Source organism: Erinaceus europaeus, chromosome 6 (genome assembly GCF_950295315.1).
Source record: "Erinaceus europaeus chromosome 6, mEriEur2.1, whole genome shotgun sequence".
Classification (NCBI taxonomy): domain Eukaryota; kingdom Metazoa; phylum Chordata; class Mammalia; order Eulipotyphla; family Erinaceidae; genus Erinaceus; species Erinaceus europaeus.
Genome location: NC_080167.1, coordinates 23,346,965 through 23,367,308, shown reverse-complemented (window position 1 = coordinate 23,367,308; position 20,344 = coordinate 23,346,965). Strand labels below are relative to the sequence as shown.

The window sequence follows — 20,344 nt, the reverse complement described above, 5'->3', positions numbered from 1 at the left end:
GTCCCCAGCGTGGTAGTATTCCAGAACAATTCCTACATGCTTTTCCCCCTCCCTGAAGGAAACCCCACCATACTGCCTTGGCAAGCTGCTTAAAGGGTATTAAACTCACAGGGCTGCTGAGCCTGGCAGTTCTGACTATGGGACAGCAGCAGGTGGCCCATCTTCAGCACTTTCTTGGCTGCTACTGTCAATACTTAAGGAGGATGAATCGGTATGAAAGACAAGCAAAGCGAAGTGGGTGGTAGCTCAGCTGGTTAAGAGCATGTGGCGCAAAGAGCAAGGACCAGAGTAAGGATCCCGGTTGGAGACCAGACTCCCCCTGCTGGCACAGGCAGTGAAGCAGGTCAGCAGGTGTCTATCTTTCTCTCCCCCTCTCTGTCTTCCCCTCCTCTCTCCATTTCTCTCTGTCCTATCCAACAACAACGATAACAATAATAACTACAACACAAAATAAAGGCCACAAAAGGGAATAAATATTTTTTTAAAAGAAGAAAGAAAGAAAGACAAGCAAAATCATTTGGCACCAGCTCATCTGAATGTTTCTGACTCAACTGGGAACCCCAAAGTAACAGGCTCTGGGTGGCGAGCCTCAGTAGTGGAGAGTCCTGCTAACCCACTATGTGCGTAAGGAGATTGTCCCTGCAGGAGTGTCCTAACAATTGTTAACACTTTGTTCCCAGGAACAATATGTATGTCCTCTGGAATTTGCCACCAGAATTATCTCTTGGGCTTAGTGCTACTTCTAGTGGCCATTTCTTTTTATTTCTGCTTGTGATAGAAGGTGAGAGACATGAGAGAGGGAGAGAGAGAAGGAGAGAGAGAGAGAGAGAGAGCCCTTCATTGTTGTTTCACCAGCCATGAAGCTTCCTCTCCTGCAGGTGGGAATCAAGGACTTGAACCTGGGTCCACACACATGATAACTGCTGTGTTCTACTAGATGAGCCACCACTTGGCCTAGAATTGTCTTTCTTTCTTTCTTCCTTTCTTTCTTTCTTCCTTCCTTCCTTCCTTCCTTCCATTCTTTCTTTCTATATTTAATTATTCCCTTTTGCTGCCCTTGTTGTTTTATTGTTGTAGTTATTATTGTTGTTGTTATTGATGTCATCATTGTTGGACAGGACAGAGAGAAATGGAGAGAGAAAGGGAAGACAGAGAGGGGGAGAGAAAGACAGACACCTGAAGACCTGCTTCACCACTTGTGAAATGATCCATCCCCCTGTAGGAGGGGAGCTAGGACACGAACCAGGATCCTTACACTGGTCCTTGAGCTTTGTACCACCTGTGCTTAACCCGCTGCGCTACTGCCTGGCTTCCTAGAATTGTATTTATCTCACCATCATGTTCTGGATGGCATCCACGTCAGTGCCAATCTTTTGGCAGTGTTATACTGTACCTGCACTCATGCCTCAGTTCCAGGTATAAGAAAGATTAGTACTGAAACTTAAGGATAAACTACATAGATGTCTAAGCTAAGCCTTTATGGTTAAAAGGACTTGTTTAACTAGATAAATCCAGGTTCCAAAAGGACATTAAGAGAGATTAGCCTGGTCCCTGTGACCTATAGATAATTTGCTGTAAAGACATCTTAGGCTAAGTCCAAGAGGTGGATTGTAGAAAAGGTGAACATAGTAGGACTGACTGATGTACTTACAGGAAACATTTGCAAAGTGGGCCACAGTCTGGCATCTGGAAAAATTGAATTTTAGGATTATTACTATCATGTCTTGAAAAAAAAGACTCGATGAGCCTAAGTGTTTGTATAAGCAATGAATTTTATATTGAACCCCCAATTTGCTGCTAGGACCCTGGAATGTTGGCATGTGCCAGGCACAAGATGCCTATGTGACCAGCCCACAATAAAACCTACTGGGAGGGGTTAAGTGAATTTCCCTAACAGATAACATTTCATTCATGCTACAGAATTCTTTGACTCTGTTGAGAGAGAACATTTAGAAGTTTGAGCCTAGTTTCTTTGACTTCCCATAAGCCTATTTTTCTCCTTTCTAATTTTTCTTTGTATCATTTTTTAGTCATAGATCCATGCTGAGTCCCCTGAGTCTTCCTAGGGAATTAGAGAATCAGGAAGTGGTCGTGGGGAGTCTTAATAAAGAGACACATCAAATTTCTTAAAGGGCATATGTTTGTGTGCCTTTCTTTTATAAATTTCATATGAAAGGGGAACAACATAGGGAGTCGGGCGGTAGCGCAGCGGGCTAAGCACACATGACACAAAGTGCAAGGACCACAGTAAGGATCCCAGTTCAAGCCCCCGGCTCCCCACCTGCAGGGGAGTCGCTTCACAAGTGGCAAAGCAGCAGGTCTGCAGATGTCTGTCTTTCTCTCTCACTCTCTGTCTTCCCCCTCCCCTCTCCATTTCTCTCTGTCCTATCAACAATAACAACAACAATAACTACAACACTAAAACAAGGGCAACAAAAGAAAAATAAATATAAAAATTAAAAAAGAATATATTTTAAAAAATAAAAATGAAAGGGGAACAACTAATTTAAGAAGGGAACTACTGAACTAATACAAAAATATGCGATAGATAATGATAGGGGCTTCAATTTTCTCTACGAATTCAGGAAAAGTACTGGTTTCCAAGCTGCAATACTAGTTCTGACCACCAAGGGGCAGGGTGTACCCACTCTGCTCTGCTCTGCTGGAACTGTCACAAAAAAGACACAGATGGCAAAGCAATGAAAGTGTTTTTGCAGTAGTAGTAAGTAGAAAGTGCTTTACAGGCAAGCAGCAGTGAGACCAAAGGTCAAACAAATGGTGTGTAGTTACACTTCATAGGCTTGTTTTTTCTTCCTTTTTTTGCTTAGGTTCAAATGGGTCTTTTGGTTTTTAGTTTTTGTTTCTTGGTTGTTTTTTTTTTAATAAAATAGAAATATTGACAAGACCATAGGATAAGAGGGGTACAATTCCCACCACCAGAACTCCGTATCCCATAACCTCCCTTGAAAGCTTTCCTATTCCTTATCCCTCTGGGAGTATGGACCCAGGATCAGTATGGGATGCAGAAGGTGGAAGGTTTGGCTTCTGTAATTGCTTCCCCGCTAAACATGTATGTTGGAAGGTCGACCCTTACTCGCAGCCTGTCTCTCTCTTTCCCTAGTGGGGCAAGGGTCTGGGAAGGCAGGGCTCCAGGACACATTGGTGGGGTGGTCTGCCTAGGGAGGTCTGGTTGGCATCATAGTAGCATCTGAAAGCTGGTGGCAGAGTAATGAAGCTGGAGGGTTGACATTTTAAGCCTGACATCTCTGGACACAATCCGAAGTGAAACATGGTGGTACTGGCTGCATTGCTTAGGTTGGGATCAGCAGATGTAGTATTAATTGTAATATTTTTTAAAATTTTTATTTATTTTCCCTTTTGTTGCCCTTGTTGTCTTTTTATTGTTGTTGTAGTTATTGTTGTTATTGATGTCGTCATCGTTAGATAGGACAGAGAGAAAGGGAGAAAGAAGGGGAAGACAGAGAGAGGGAGAGAAAGACACCTGCAAACCTGCTTCACTGCCTGTGAAGCGACTCCCCAGAAGGTGGGGAGCTGGGATCTTGAACTGGGAGCCTTATGCAGGTCCTTGCACTTTGCACAGCTGTGCTACCGCCCAACTCCCTTAATTGTAGTATTGAATTGAGAGGAGCACGTAGGAAAGCGAGCCCCACCCTAGAGGTTCCAGGACTGAGAGAAATATGGGCTTTATAGAGAATAGGGAAGGTTTATATGAGCAGCTACCTGGGCTTTGAATATAACATGATATATGGATTACAGGGAAGTGTGTACATTTGGTCTAGCTGCCAGCCCTCATGTGAAATAACTCTGTTACATGCAAGCAAGACATACCTGCCATTAAACTTGGGTGCAAGTGATGGAAACTTTTAAACGTCTGTGTAAGGTGTGTGCTGGTCAAGGGAGCTTGAATTAAATGGTAGTGAAGCTTGGGGTGAGTTAGAGACCCATTTAGAGGTTCATTTGCCAGGCAGAAATTTTAAATAAGTTATCTGAGAAAACAATTATAGCTTTCCCATTATTGTATACTAACTAATTCTTAGGTTTGATCTGATAGACTATTTGTGGGGGGTTGAGAATGCTCTTAAACATTCATTTATATAGGACAGACTTTGAGCATATAGATCTCAAAACCAGTCTTCCACACCACACCAAATAGGAAATGTCTTAATTTCAGGTGAAAGAGGAAATCTTTGTGTCTTTCATTTATTCCACCTGTATGGAACCTGTCAGGAACATGAAAGTTTTACTGCATGCTTCTTCCAAGAATACAGTTGTAGGGGCCAGGTGGTGGCACATCTATAAGGATCTGAGTTCAAGCCTCAGATCCCATGTGCAGGGAGAAAGCTTCACAAGTGCTGAAGTGGTGCTGCAGGTATCTCTATTCCTCTTTTTTTAAAAAAAAAAAAAGCTATTTTATTTGATAGAACAGAGAGAATTGAGAGGGAAAGAGAGACAGAGAAATACTTGCAGCACTGATTCACCACATGTGAAGCTTTCTCTTTGCAGGTGGGAAGTAGGGTGTTGAACCTTGGTCTTTGTGCATGGTAATATCTGCACTTAACCAGGTACTCTACCACCCAGTCCTCTCTCTGTCCCTCTCTATCTTCCCTCTTTCCTCTTAGCTTCTGTCTCTACCCAATAAATAAATAAACTAATAATTTAAAAGAATATAGTTGTATATCTTGATTGGTAAAATGTTTGCCTTGAATGTAGATAGATAGATAGATAGATAGATAGACAGATAGATAGAAAGAAAGAAAGAATAATTATAGAAATAATAGTCAATCTATGTCTGTGATCTTGGGAGAACTAATGCAATTTCCATGGAGGGAATGGAGACAGAACTGTGGTGGTGGGAACGGTATGGAATTGTTCCCGTTATTTCATAACTTTGTAAATCAGTGTTAAATCTCTAATTAAAAAATATAACATCAAAGGGAATCTGGAAAGGTCTTGTATGCAGAATACATGAAGAGGTATGATTTTGATTTATATTTTCTATTTTAATTTATGGGGGGGTGGGTGTTATTTGTAAGACAAATAGCTCCTCGAGTTCTTTAGCTTGAGAGTTCAACTCTTAATAAATGTGAAGACGGGACCATATTTTGGTGGGGGCCTCCAGAGATAAGAAGACGATTGAAAGTGGCAATTTTTGTTGACCACTGGGCTACATTCTTTATCAACAATACCCTGGTGACAGAGTGAGAAGCAAAATGTTGAAGACCTAACTCCCAAGGTTGCTATATTTGAAATGAGAAACATTTAAGGTTATTGTACAGATTTAGTTGTAGCCTCAGATATAACCATTATTTGAGTCCAAGCATTAATGAAATCCATCAAGTTTTGTCAACTGATGCTTCTTGGCCCCTAATAAAAAGAATTTAGAGCCTACATCAAGACATAAAGCAATCAGCACACTTCTGTCAATTTAGTATATGGCCTAATTTAGCATATAAATTTTAGACTTCTACTTGAGAAAAATTGTGGGCCTTTTTCTTAATATATATGACTTATATGCATACATTAAAATGTGACATGTTTCATTTATTTAGTTATTTTTATTTCCTGCACCCCATATAAAAGTTTTTCTTCCCCTTCTTCTAAGCTTTGAACTCCCCTGACACTTAACTTTTGTTTGTTTATTTCTGTCTCTAAAAAAAAAAAAAGATAAAAGGGAGGAGGAAGGAGTGCCCTGGAGCCTCTAGGCTGAAGATACCTCCCAGGACAAAATAGCAATACTAATAGCTTACATTCACACAAAACCCCTTTCTCCTTTTTTGTAAATCTATTTTCAAATAAGTTCGATAATTTTCTAGAAAGGTGAAGGTTGGTCTGTGTGGTGAAGCTATGTTTAACTTTATGATAAAGTGTCAAAGCTTGCAAATATTTCAACCTCAGTTTATAGTAAATAATTTTAATAATACTCTCATTACATTTCATTCTATTTCTTTAAAAAATATTAGTCTTCAGATTTGAGGCCAGCCCAACCACACTGAAGAAAGCTTTGTTCTCTCTCTCTCTCTCCCTCTCTCTCTCTCTCTCTCTCCCCCTAAAAAAAATCAACCTGGAGCAGAAAAGCATCAATGATGACAAAAAAATAAAGTAAAAGTATCAATACTTATAGCTGGAGACATGGATCAGCAGGTAGAGTGTAGGACTTGCATGTGTGAGGCCCTTTCTCACATAGGCTACTTCCCATGCACCACATATGCTGGAGTGGTGCCCTGGCCTGCCTGTTTCTGTCTCTCTCAACCAGGTCTTTAAATATACACATTAGCTCTAATTTAGAGTTGATTTCACAGTTCCTTAATAGAACAACTTATTTGCTTTTTCATATTACTTTGATTAGATTGAGCTTTACTTCCCAGTGTTCCCCTTAATGAATGTTTTCCATGTGGATGGATCACACGAGACTCTTCTTGCACATACTTTGTAAAGGATAAGGGATAAGGCAGTCAGTCACTTTGTAGCTCACACAGCTGTTGCTGATCAGTTGAATACCTCTTTAATCTGAAACAATTCTGGAACCTTCAGATTCATCAATGACCATACCAGGTATATGTAACTGTCTCTGTGACTAATAGTCCTGGCTTTTAACAATGAGAACTGACTCAGGTTTTAATCAGTCCTTGTGAGTATCACTCATGGTTCTGGTTCTAGATTGGTTTTTCTCTCTTCCACAGTACGTCCATCTTCCATATTTTACTGTTTGCCCTGTGAACTTCAAGGGCATTCATCAGCTATAAAGACAAAGATGTTAGAGATGGCTTCACTAATTTCCACAACTGCTTACTGTCAAGTTCCTATAACAAATACTTTTAGACATACACACCACCTTAATAGTTCTATGTCTCTAATTAAACCCTGCCTAAATCATAAATTTGTATCAAATTGTGCCTGGATTTTCTGGATTACATTCTTTAATCTGATTATAAAATGTCAATGGAGTATCATAAAGTTAATCAGGTAATGACTCCATTTGTAACTGTCTCCCCAAATGTAATTCTGATGCTGAAACAAACCAACACCTCCCTTAACACCTGCTAGCCAACTACATAGTGGCAAATACTTGTTTCTTCTCTATGCCTATTAGTAAATACCATATAAGAAATTTGTTTTCTGTTTATAAGACACCAATATACCTTTACTGCCCAACTTTGGGTTATATCAATTCTTCCTATATCACAGTCTAGTCTACAGAGATCTGTATTGCCTTTTTCCTCTACTAGATATCTTGCTGATTAAATACAACTGCTGGTAATAGAGTAAGTAACAACTACTGAAGACACATTATAGGAATTTTGTGTCTCAAGTAGGATCTGAACACTACAAAAACTCAAATATCTACCACCTTGTTAAAAAAAAAAAATTCTAAGGATCCAGACCCCCTTGTGGGCCTCTAAAGGACCTTGCCCTCAATGTGGGTCAACATTGGTAGGGACTGCCCCATCTTCTGAAGGGAGGTTGGTTCAGCATACTCTGCCAATCAAGGAAGATGAGTCCTGCAATGAATGCAGCCTAGAATGTTTCTAGTTATGACCGAGAAATGCAAGCTCAGACCTACAGGAAGACTACACAGGCTCCTGTGCTGAATATATGTCCCAGATCAAATCGATGGGATTTATAATTAATAATATTTGTATACTTTCTCCTTAATTGGGAGATACTCTATATCCAGATCCAGCTTTCTAGTCCTATTTCCAACTCTGACATCACCTCCCCCAGACAATACCTTTAGCCCACCTGCATGGTAGCTGTCAGGCTCAAGTAAAATTTAATAAAGTCATGGTGGGCCCCCTGGAATATACCTAAAATAGACCTACTATTTCTTTTCTAAAACAGAGACCCCCAAATCCCATCTGCTATATTCTTACCTTTAGGTTCCTAATTATTAAACAATGTGTTCTGCTTTATATCTTAATGCTTTTTTAGCCAGAAAGTTGCAAGTGCTACCATGACAACAACCTGACTTCCCTGGGCAGATGACCTCACCCATGTGTCCTGGAATCCCACCTCTCCAGAGCCCTGCCCCACTAGGGAAAAATATAAATAGGCTAGGAGTATGGGTTGACCTGACAACACCCATATCCAGCAGAGAAGCAATTACAGAAGCCAGACCTTCCACTTTCTGTATCCCGTAATGGCCCTGGGTCCATGCTCCTAGAGGGATAAAGAATAGGAAAGCTTCCATTGGAAGGGATAGGATGTGGAACTCTGGTGGTGGGAATTGTATGGACTTATACCCCTCTTATCCTATGGTCTTGTTAATCATTATTAAATCAATTTTTAAAAATTCTAAGGATCTAGTGCTGTGGTGGTTTGGCAAGTTATTCCTTCCTAGAAGGAATCCAGCTTCTTCTGACCCCTCCTACCTCTAGGAAAGCAGCACAATTATTGCACCATACCTAGATTTTTGTGACACATATGCTGCTCTAAGCTATTCTGAGGTATGGCCAAATAAGTCTTCAGTGTTGAATGGGGTCCAGAACAAGAGGCTGTGCTACAACAGCAAGCAAACTGCCACACCATTCGGGTTTACAATCTGGCAGATCCAGTGATGTTTGGATTGTTATATGCTTTACATTAGGTTGTTCTAGCTCTCCCCCTGCCAAGAAAATTGGATCAGTCCTGCTAGTTTCGCGGGCCCGCTTGGCCCCACCCCAAGGAACCCCGAGAGGGTTCCAGAGTTCCAGAGTTCAAGAGTGCTTGGCGCCGTCGTGGGGGGAAGAGGCAACAGAGTTCTGTTTGGTGATTAGTTTGGGTTAGTTTATGAATCGTTGTTCTTGAATAAAGAAATACAGCTTCCCTGCCCAGCCGTATGTCTCTGGTCGTCTCTGTTACCCGCCTGTGAAGCTAGCCCGGCCAGCTGAAGCCTCCGAATTTTAACAAAAAATGGCACCCAACGTGGGGCTATCAATAGTGGATGATAGTGTCAGGCAGTACAAGTGCATCACAGGGCATGAACATTCTTAGGATCCCTTCAGCAAAGATGTGCTGTTCTCTGTAAAAAAAAAAAAAAAAAAAAAAATTACTCCCCTTTTGAAAAACAGCAGTTGGTTTGCTTTCTAAGAGGCCTGAGTAGAGACTGAACTCTAAATTCTGGCCAACCAAGTTACCATGCAACTGGAGTTGTACATCAAGAGCTTGGCGTTGTAGGATCTATCATGCCATGCTATTGGCTCACAGCAGCGTTTCCTCACTAAGGGTAAATTATTAGCAAGACTATGTACCAGCATGTTCTGAAAGCTTAAATAGTTCCATAATCACTAGTGCTACATTTCATCTCCCCCGTCTGCATCCACTTGTCATTGTCTCCTCCTCTTCCTCTTCCTCCTCCTCTGACAGAAACTGAAAGGGGGCCAGGTGGTGGTGCACCTGATTAAGCACACATATTACAATGTGCAAGGACCCAGGTTCAAGCCCCTGGTGCCCATCTGCAGAGGGAAAGCTTTGCTAGTGGTGAAGCAGTGCTTCGGGTGTCTCTGTCTCCCTCTTTATCTCCTCATTCCTCTCAATTTCTATCTTTACCCAATAAATAAAGATAATCAAAAATATATTTAAAAAAAGGAATTGAAAGGGAAGAGCAAAGAAGCACTTTTTTTTTTTTTACAAGCACTTTCACTGCCTGTAAAACTTCCCCCCTTCAGGTGAGGATTGGGGGCTTGAGCCCAGGTCTTTACACACTGCAAAGTGTGTGCTCTACCAGGTGTACCACCACCCAGCCCCATGCATCTACCACTCAATCCATACCTATAGCCTTATGAAGAGTACTTAATGATCAGATACCTTGAGACCAGATAACTAGGTTAAATAATTCTGCATAGGATGCAGCACTATAACTATAATGACACTCTGAAAGTCCTAAAAGTCAGTAGTGAAAGGAAATCATTTGAATAGGCAGAAATTTAAGTAGAGCATCTGGTTATTTATTTCATCTGGAAGAAGAGCCAGACAGTGACTAATGGTTTGGCTGGATGGTGAACAAATAGCTCAGGAGTACATTGGAAAAATCTGTGACAAGGTGTTAGGGGGAAGAGGTGTATGTATAAAGATTTCCAAATAGGCATCAGGTAAGGAGGTGTTTGTGTCCCAACTGAATGTGCTTCGTCCTGATAATTCAATAAAAAGCATCCTTTTCTTTTGTTTCTTTCTTATTTTTTTTCATTGTCACCAGGGTTATCTCTGGGGCTTGTTGCTGGCACTACAAATCCACATCCACCACCCCTGATGGCCTTCCTTTTTTTTTTTTTTTTTCCTACTTTGAAATTGGATAAGACAGAGAGAAATTTAGCTGCAAGTAGAGAGAGAGAGACAAAGAGAAGCACCTGCAGACCTTACATGAGTTGGGAGGGGGAGGGACATACCAATTAGCAGCACTTTATTTTATATTTACCAACTCATGTATGACTTTCAGGGATACCATGTTAAGGTTAGTGGGATGCCAGGAATAACAGTAATTTGAATACTGTATTAAGTGAACTATTTTGAGTATAGGGCCTAATCTGTGGCCGAGAAGTAAGGAGACAGAGTTGAAATTAAGCCATTAGAGGATCTATTGGTTTCAGGTATCAAGAGAGTCCATCAAACTAAACCCCAGCTACAGGCCACAACTACTCAATTCAAAATATTTAAGACTATAAAAAGATTCAAGTAACTATTAGTGATAGCTGTGGCACAAGCAGAAATATGACTGATAAATACGTTAGTACCTAAGTTCTACGAGAATTAAGAAATTGAAGACAGTTTCAAACAAGCTAATAAAGCTTACAGAAACAGAAAGCAAGGTCAGGTGGTGGAGTACCTGGTTAAGTGCACACATTACAGTGCACAAGGACCTAGATTCAAGCCCCTGCTCCCCACCTGCGGGGGGGGGGGGGACTTTACAAGTGGTTAAGCATGTCTGCAGATGTTTCTCTCCATCTCTTATCTTCCTCTCCCATCTCAATTTCTGTCTCTATCCAAGAATAAATACATATACTTTTTAAAAAGAAAGAGAAGCAGGAAACTAGTAATTGAAAATATGCTTAGTGGTTAAAAATTTATAATTTCTAAGAATGCACCTCCCATACACACACCATGAGAAAAATGGTACTGAATGATGTTTTTAATTTTGTAAACATATGAGAAAGCATCCTCACAGACTTAATTTTTTTATTTATGCAGGCATAATTGTTTATTTAATAAATGTTTTTATGAAGAGTTTCAGGATTACACAAAAATAAGCAGAAAGTACAGACAGTTCCTATATCCTCATTACCTCTATCCCCTGCCACGATTTCATCTGCTTTTCATCAGTAATATATTTGTTACAAAGAATGATTATTGATACATAATTGCTAAAATCCATAGTTTAATGTTTACCTTTTGTGTTTTACATTGATTTGAACAAAATAATGACACATTCACTATTATGGTATCTCACCAAATGGTTTCACTGTTAAAAATCCTCTCTAATCCACCTAACTTTAATCCAATTATTTATTTCACTCTCCTGACAAGTACTCATAATTTCCCTACATATATATATATATATATATATATATATATATATATATATATTTCGCCATAGTTTTTCCTTTATCAGAACATATTAACACTGAGATAAAATAGTTAAAAGCCTTTTCAGGTTGACCTCTTTCCTTTAGCAATATGCACTGAAAGCCCCTTCATATCTTTATTATTTAGTAGCTTATTTCTTTTGTTGTGTGACCACCATATTTTATAACTTTACTATAATTACTTACTAGTATCAGAGTTTTTGTTATTGTTGATTCTTTGTATTTTTTTCATAACCATGCTTTTTGTAAACAGTCATTTTTTTATTGGTGATGTAATAATGATAAACAAAATTGTAAGATAACAGGGTTACAATTAAATCCACATAGTTCCTACCACTAGAGTTCTGTGTTCCATCCCCTCCATTGAAAGATTCCCTGGGAGTCGGGCAGTAGCGCAGCAGGTTAAGAGCTTTGCTTTATTTGGTTTCAATTTCATCTTCTTTTTCTAATTTTCAAAAATACATTCTTAGACTATATCTAATCTAAAATCACTATATTAGTAATTTTTTAGTCTAATTATGTAAACTGATCATGAAATACTATCTAAACTGCAGCTCTAGTTCTATACTTGCCCTGCTCTACCTTAAACCACCATCATATTGGGTTAGCAGGCATATTTTTCTGTGTTTTTCTACACACACACACACACACACACACACACACACAAGCATCATAAGTTTTAAAGCAACCCAATGGAATCTATGAGTAGCTACAGGTCCAGATCTACTCAGTCCCTCAATCTAGTAATTTATATTTTAATTATGATATCAAAACCAAATGCAACCTCTAGTGAAACACTATTTCTAAAGAATACATTTAAGTTCTATGTCTCAAGTGCACAGATTGTTTTTTCAATTTAAATTGACATTTTGTATTTTTGCTAAAATCTTTTGCGAGATAGAAAAATTTGTTAGGTCTTATAGAGTATTAGAAACTGATCAACTAGTGGAATAACACTAAACTGGCATAAACTTGTTAGTCTGTGCATTTGTACTACATCTTTGCCTTGGAGTAAAATAAGGCCAATTTGTGGATTAAAAAAAAAAAAAAGCGAAAGTGCAGAAGGCAGGGCTAGGCATGCTCAGAAGTAGTGTTGAGCATGTAGCAAGTAGTGTTGTGGACCTGGGCTACAGTTATGGCAAAGCTTGCTACATAATAAGTTATCTCTCTGACCTAGATTCATTATTCTGTTTTTAAACTTTTTTAAAAAACAATATTTTATTTATTTTGTTTTTTCACAAGAGATAGAAAGATCAGAGCACTGCTTAGCTCTGGCTGATAATGGTGCTAGGGAATGAACCTGGGACTTCAGAGCCTCAGGCATACAAGTCTTTTGCAGAACCATTATGCTGTCCCCCCTGCCTAACAGACTCATTATTCTTAATAATAATAATAATAGGGAGTCGGAGGGGCGGTAGCATGGCGGGTTAAGCACACGTGGCGCGACCCGCAAGACCGAAGTAAGGATCCCGGTTCCAGCCCCAGCTCCCCACCTGCAGGGGAGTCGCTTCACAGGCGGTGAAGCAGGTCTGCAGGTGTCTGTCTTTCTCTCCCCCTCTCTGTCTTCCCCTCGTCTCTCCATTTCTCTCTGTCATATCCAACAACGGCGACATCAATAACAACAACAATTTAAAAAAAAAAAAAAGGGCAACAGGGAGTCCAGCGGAAGTGCAGCGGTTTAAGCCTAGGTGTCACAAAGCACAAGGATCGGCACAAGGTTCGGGTTTGAGCCCCCGGCTCCCCACCTTCAGGGGAGTCGCTTCACAAGCGGTGAAGCAGGTCTGCAGGTGTCTTTCTCACCCCCTCTCTGTCTCCCCTTCCTCTCTCCATTTCTCTCTGTCCTATCCAACAACGATGACGTCAATAACTACAACAATAAAACAAGGGCAACAAAAGGGAATAAATAAATATTTTAAAAAGGCAACAAAAGGGAATAAATATTTAAATATACATAATAATAAAATTGGATTACTGGAAGTCATAACATATTTTTCTGTTTTTCTTTTTTTAATTATCTTTATTTATTGGAAGAGACAGACAAAAATCAAGAGGAACGGGAAGACAGAGAGTCAGACACCTGCAACACTACTTCACCACTTGTGAAGCTTTCCCCATGCAGGTGGGGACCAGGGGCTTGAACCTGGGTCCTTGCACACTGTAGTGTGTGCCCCTAACCAGGTGCGCCACCACCCGGCCCCTATTTTTGTTTTTTCTTTGCAAAAAAAAAAAAAAAAAAGTCATGAATTTTCTGACAACCCAATATTTTATCTTTTTGAATTGATTGTAAATAGTATTGAATCTTATATTTCCCTTTCCTCTGACTCCTTATTTGTATACAGAAATGCCACAGACTTATGTGAACTGACTTTGTTTCTGATACTTTATTGAACTTTTTATTCCCAGTAGGGTTTTTTGTTTGTTTGTCTGTTTTGTTTTGTTTTTGGTGGAGTCTTTGGGGTTCTCTGGGTGTATTATCATGTTGTCAGCAAGTAGTGATAGTTTGAATTCTTCCTTTCCAATATGTATACATTTTATATGTTCTTTGTCTGAATGCAGTGGTGAGGACCTTGAGGACTATGTTGAATAACATCGGAGATAAATGACATTCTTGTCTAGTTCCTGATTTTAGAGGGGAATTTTTCAGCTTCTCCTCATTGAAAATGATTTTAGCTATGGGTTTGTTGTAAACGGCCTTTATTATACTGAGTGGAGGCAATATCCATATAGCCACATGTAATGCAGCATATGAGTTCAGTATTTGAAAAATAAACCACTAAGCTAAAAAAAAATGAGGGTTGCACAGTGATAAAGCTTTGGACTTTGAAGCATGAGGTCCTGAGTTTGATCCCCGGCAGAACATGTGCCAAAGTGATGTCTGGTTCTTTCTCTCTCCTCCTATCTTTCTCATAAATAAATAAATAAAATCTTTTTAAAAAAAGAATTAAAAAAAACAAAATGAGGACATTATAATACTTAATATTATAAATTTAATACCTGTCACATCTTATTATAGGAAATAACTTAATGGTAATTAAAAAAACAAAAAACTCTAAAAGCAAATAAACCCAGAAATTATACTTTGAAATAAAATATATACTAACTTAATAAGGAGACCATTTAAATCAATGGAAAAAAGTTGAGAAGATAGGGTAGTGGTTTTACAAAAACACTTTTAGACTCGAGACTCTTAGGTTCCAGGTTCGACCACCAGCAATGCCATAAGCTAGAGTTGAGCAGTGCTCTGGTTTCCCTCCCAATTTCTGTATGTCTCTCATTAAAATAAATAAAATATTTTTAAAAAGAAAGAAGCTAGAGAATCAAAGTGTAATATAATAAAAAAGAAACAGGAACTGGGTATTGACTCACTGGGTAAAGCACACACAAGGGGCTTGAACCCGCATCCTTGAGCATTGTAACATGTGCATTCAACTAGCTGCATCACCACCCAGCCCTAGCCTTTTTCTGTCTTTTCTAATAGAAACAGAGACAAATAGACTGAGGGAGAGACAGGGGAGGAAGTGGGAGAGAGAAAGAGAGACACCTGCAGTGCAAGGGTCTGCAGTAAAAGACACCCCTGCCCCAGTCCCCACCTGCAGAGGGAAAGTCTTCATGTGCAGTTCTTCTTCTAGCGTTTGCCCTTCTTCCGTAGCCAGTCGACAGCGTCAGGTTGAAAGCTGTCAGGAGCTGCTTGTTGCTGGCTTTCAAAGTGACTGGGATCCATGTGGATCAGTCGGCTAGGAAGGATCGTCAGTCACCACGAAAAGGTCGATCCAATGCATCCATTCATGTGCAGTGAAGCAATGCTATAGGTATCTTTCTTTCTCTCTTCTTTTCTATTTTCCCACTCCCCTCTCAAATTATCTCTGTCCTATCAAATAAAAGAAAGAAAAAATTAGAAACGCCTATATGCATTCTTGAGAGAAAGAGAGAGAGACCTGCCACACTGTCCCACCACTTGTGAAGTTTCCCACTGTAGCTGGAGACCCAGAACTTGAACCCAGGTCCTCTCCCATGATAAAATATGCGCTCTACTTGGTGTGCCACTGCCTAGCCCCTATCTCTCTGTCTCTAATTAAGCTTGAAGAAGGAGAGTCTGCAGGGAGCAGTGAAATTGTGCAGGAAAGAGGCCTTGGTGGCAAAAAACAAACAAACACCAATTAAGTGTGCTCTCCTGGACCGATAAGAGTCAGACAAGAGAGCATTGTGCAGGAGACCAACTTTCTTGAGGGAATTTTTAGTATTCCACTGGAGAAAAAGGAGATGGATGTAGCTGAAGAGGTGAAAGGAATTTGGTCCTTCCCCCAAGGTGACACGGAACTGGTCGGAACTGGTCGGAAGATCCAACAGCAAGACCACTCCTGTAGGAAAATGGGAGCAGTGAGTTCTGTAGGACAGAGCCATCAAATACCTTTTTCTCTCTGGCAACACTGACAGGAATCCCACAGCTAAGGAAAGGTAAGAGGACGCTCAGGTAGTGGTGCACTTGGTTGAGCTCTCATGTTACAATACTCAAGGACCTGGGTTCAAGCCCCTGGCCCCTGCCTGTAGGGGCAAAGCTTTGTGAGTGGTGAAGCAGGGCTGCAGGTCTTTCTGTCTCGCTCCCTCTCTCCCTCCCCCCTCCCTCTCTCAATTGCTTGCTGTCTCTAATAAATAAATATATATATAATTTTAAAATTTAGGGATTAAGTAGCATAATGATTATGCAAAGAGACTCTCAAGCCTGAAGCTGCAAAGTCCCAGGTTCAATCCCCTGCACCACCATAAACCGGAGCTGAGCAGTGCTCTGGTAAAAAATAAAAAATAAAAAATAAGTTAATTAAATAAATAAAATGAATAAAACTAAAGATAAGATATCATAAAAGAAGATATCAAATAACCCTGGAAGCAAATAAATAAAATAAAATAAAGATGGAAAGGCAGGACCATAGGAAAAAAATGGCCAAGTATATATAAATATAGCTATAGAAATGATAGTCAACCCATATCTATGACCTTGGGAGAACTACTGCAGTTTCCAGTGAAGGGAATGGGAGCACAGAACTCTGGCGATGCAAACAGATTGGAGGCTGGAGGCTAGAGGATGCAGACTGTGCTCAGGATTTTAGTTGGAAATCAGTCCAGGAGTCTGTGAGAGCATTTCAAAGATGTTTTCCACACTGACTCACCAGACACTCCCAATTCTCCTAGCACTAACTAAACAGTTGCCAGAACCAGCTCCTTGTCCACACTCCCCCAAGTGAAGCAAGTTCTGTGAAGAGATTGCTATGGAAAACACACCAAAACCTATGAGCAAGAAAGAAACTACAAACTTGATCTTTAGTGCCACCTTCTGGAAAACAAAAGCGGTTTCCAGTAGCAGTTAGAATGTAAGAATCAGAGAAGGGAAAATAAATGTGATTCTGCCACAAGAGGGAGTAAGAAGAGTGGAACAGATGTAACCTTACAAAAGAAAAAAAAACACTTGTGAGCTTCCCATGGAAAACAACATAGTCACCACAAAAAATTAGAAATTGAACTACCATATGACCTAGTAGCTCCACTTCTAGATATATATTTTTTTAAACACAGGATTTTAAAGATGTCCACTGTGGCATTATTCACAATAATTCGGATATGGAAATGACTGACATATATCCAGCAGGATGTAACTGGATGAAGACATTCACACACACACACACACACACACACACTATTCAGCCCTAAGAAAATCTTGCCATTCATGCCACAACACGAATGAACTTTGTGGACATTATGCTAAGGGAGGTATAGAAAAAATAGAAAGAGACGGACGTTTTATAATTCCACCTATTCGTGAATTCTGAAAAAACAAAACTGATGTTAAAAACAGAATCAAATGGTTATTGTCATTGGATGAAGCTAGAAGAATAGGAGATATGCTGTTGAAAACTATAAATGATATGATAGAGGTGTTAGCTAAAGTTACAGTGGTGAACATATTCCAAAACACAGATCTATCAAATCAACAGCTGTATATCTTGAACTTACACTATATTATATGCTTATTGTAATTCAGTTTTAAACATACCACAAGGAAAAGTAATGGAAAACAAAAAATTAATGTTCCATATAATTGGAAAATAAACGTTTCACTATATATCTTAATTTCCTATCACTGCTATAACCAATTACCAGAAACATAGTGGCTTAAAGCAACGTTCGTTTATTGTGTTCCGTATCTGGAAGTCAGAAGTGCCAAAAATATCTCACTCAGCTAAAATTAAGGTTCAGCCAAACTGCTTTCTTCGTAGATGCTTTGTGGTATAATCCATATCTTTCTCTTTTCCTGTTTAGTTTTTTAAATTATATCTTTCTTTATGTATTATTAGAGACAGAGAGAAATTGAAAGGGGAAGAGGAGGTAGAGAGGGAAAGAGACAGGGACACACCACTTGTGAAGCTTTCCCCTTGTAGGTAGGGACAGGGGCTTGAACCTGGGTCCTTGCACACTGTATTATGTAGCTTAGCCAGGTGTACCACCACCTGGCCCCAGCCTTTTCTGGTTTCTAAGGCTGCCCTCAGTTATGGTCCTGTATCACTCCAACTTTTGCCCATGTTGTCACATCTCTTCTAACTCCGACTCAGCTCTGCCTTACTTTCACCTCAGAAGGGTTCTTATGACATATGAGATCCACGACATAATCCCAAGTAGTCTACCCTTCTCAAAATCCTTAAACACATCTGTAAAAATCTCTTTTTCCAGGGAATTGGGCGATAGTGCAGCGGGTAAGCCCAGGTGGCGCAAAGCACAAGGACCCGTAAGGATTCCGGTTCAAGCCCCCAGCTCCCCACCTGCAGGGGAGTCACTTCACAAGCGGGAAGCAGGTCTGCAGGTGTCTATCTTCCTCTCCCCCTCTCTGTCTTCCTTTCCTCTCTCGATTTCTCTCTGTCCTACCCAAAAACGACAACATCAATAACAACAACAATAATAACTACAACAATAAAAACAAGGGCAACAAAAAAAGGGAAAATTAATAAATAAATATTATTTTAAAATCTCTTTTTCCAGGTAAAACAGCATATTTCCAAGTAATGGGCATTAAGATGGGAATTAAGATGTGTACTTATGGGGCGGTGGGGGGGGGGGGATGATACTATTATACCTACTAAAATAGCTAAGATTTTTTAAAAAGGGAGACAGGGAGAAAACATAATATCTATTTGCATGCTTTCAAGGAGAGAGCTCTTATTGACACAGAGGCATCTTGATCTTGAATTTCTGGTGTTTGAATCTCTGGAAAAGAAAAAAATCTGTCATTAAACAAAAATGTCATAAACATTTTGTTATTGAAGTCTAAATAGACCAATAGTCACCACAATGAAAACTATCTTCGTCAAAGACTATACATATTTTTAAACGTATGGTTTCATCATGTTTATTTATATATTAAACCCATTAAACTTTTACCAGGGGCAAGAGAATTTTCCATCAGAATTTTCTGTGAGCATCTGAAAAAAAAAATCATTTGCTAAATAAAATGAAAACAACTCTTCACCCAAAATTTTAATTGTGATTGACAATGGGTTGCATTTTAGAGACTTTTCTGAAGAGAGTATTTAAAAAAATTCAAACTGAGAAATATTATGCATGTACAAACTACTGTATTTACTGTCAAACATAAAACATTAATTCCCCAATAAAGAAATTTTTTTTAATAATTTTTTTTTCAAAATTGTATTTTTCCTAGTCCAAAAAAAATCAGGCACTATCTCTCTTCAGCCTTTTCTTGCAGCTTTTTCTTGAGTAAACTTACATTTGGTCATCTTTTCTGGGTTCTTTGCAGTGTTTGTAACTTTTCTTTTTCTTAAGTAAGCCTCCTGTTTGTTTTAAAATGCAAAAACAGCTCCTTTTTAAAAGACTTAAAAGCTTTGTCTTTTAAGCAAGCACCCCATGCCCCTTTGTCTACAGTAAACTCCTACATTAACATTACAAGTTCTCATTGATGCACACACACAAAAAAAACTTTACTTTTCATTCAGAGGAAAGTTATTAAGGAATCATAGATGGTCACTCCCCAATAACGAGTAAATTTATGATGAACTATGGGTAGCAAATGGTTTTCTACTTACTTAAGTGAAAGTAGAAGTGATACATTTACCTGACTATATAAAAGGGCACTATTTTTTTCTGCCTTTACAAACTTATTAACAAATTGCCTGGAATGGTCATCACAAGTTAGTCAATTGCTTATTCGGTAATAGTTTCTTTTCCCCATCAGTGGAGAGAATATTTTAGATTTTCAATACATTGTTTTTTAATGTTTTCATTTTCCATAATAAGACAGAGCAAGCAAACACCGGTAAAATACATATATTTCCTCAACATGGATTTTATGTTTTTAAATCACTTTATTATGGAAATTTTAACTTTTTGTAATTACTTTGAGAACTCATTATTAGCACAAGAATAAGCTGACAGGGCTGGTGAGACAGCATGATGGTTATGCAAAAAGTCTTTCATAGTAGTTATGCTACACTTCTGTACAAACTGTACGTACAGCCCCTTTGGAGAGTCCTTAACAAATAAAAATAAAATTATCTTATGATCCAGCAGTACCATTCTTTGGTATTTATCCAAAAGACACTCGAACAATAAAATAAGTAAAGAGATTAACTACCAGAAGATTTCACTTACATGTGGAATCTAGAGATCTGATACACACAAACTTAAAAACAAAACAAAACAAACACAAGCGAGCAAATTGATTCTAAGACTTGTGAGAATTATAGTGGTTATCTTTGGATGGTGAA

At 39.1% G+C, this 20,344-nt stretch overlaps 1 protein-coding gene across 1 annotated transcript in view; it reads left to right on the top strand.

Annotated features, from left to right (window-relative positions):
* The window catches only part of CHRM3 (cholinergic receptor muscarinic 3), a 549,914-nt gene extending 541,816 nt beyond the window's left edge, over positions 1–8,098 (top strand). Inside the window, exon 5 of the transcript XR_009550419.1 lies at positions 7,951–8,098. The gene's annotated coding sequence lies outside the window, so the exon portion shown is untranslated. The remainder of the gene's footprint in view (positions 1–7,950) is intronic.
* The last annotated feature ends 12,246 nt before the right edge of the window (positions 8,099–20,344 follow it).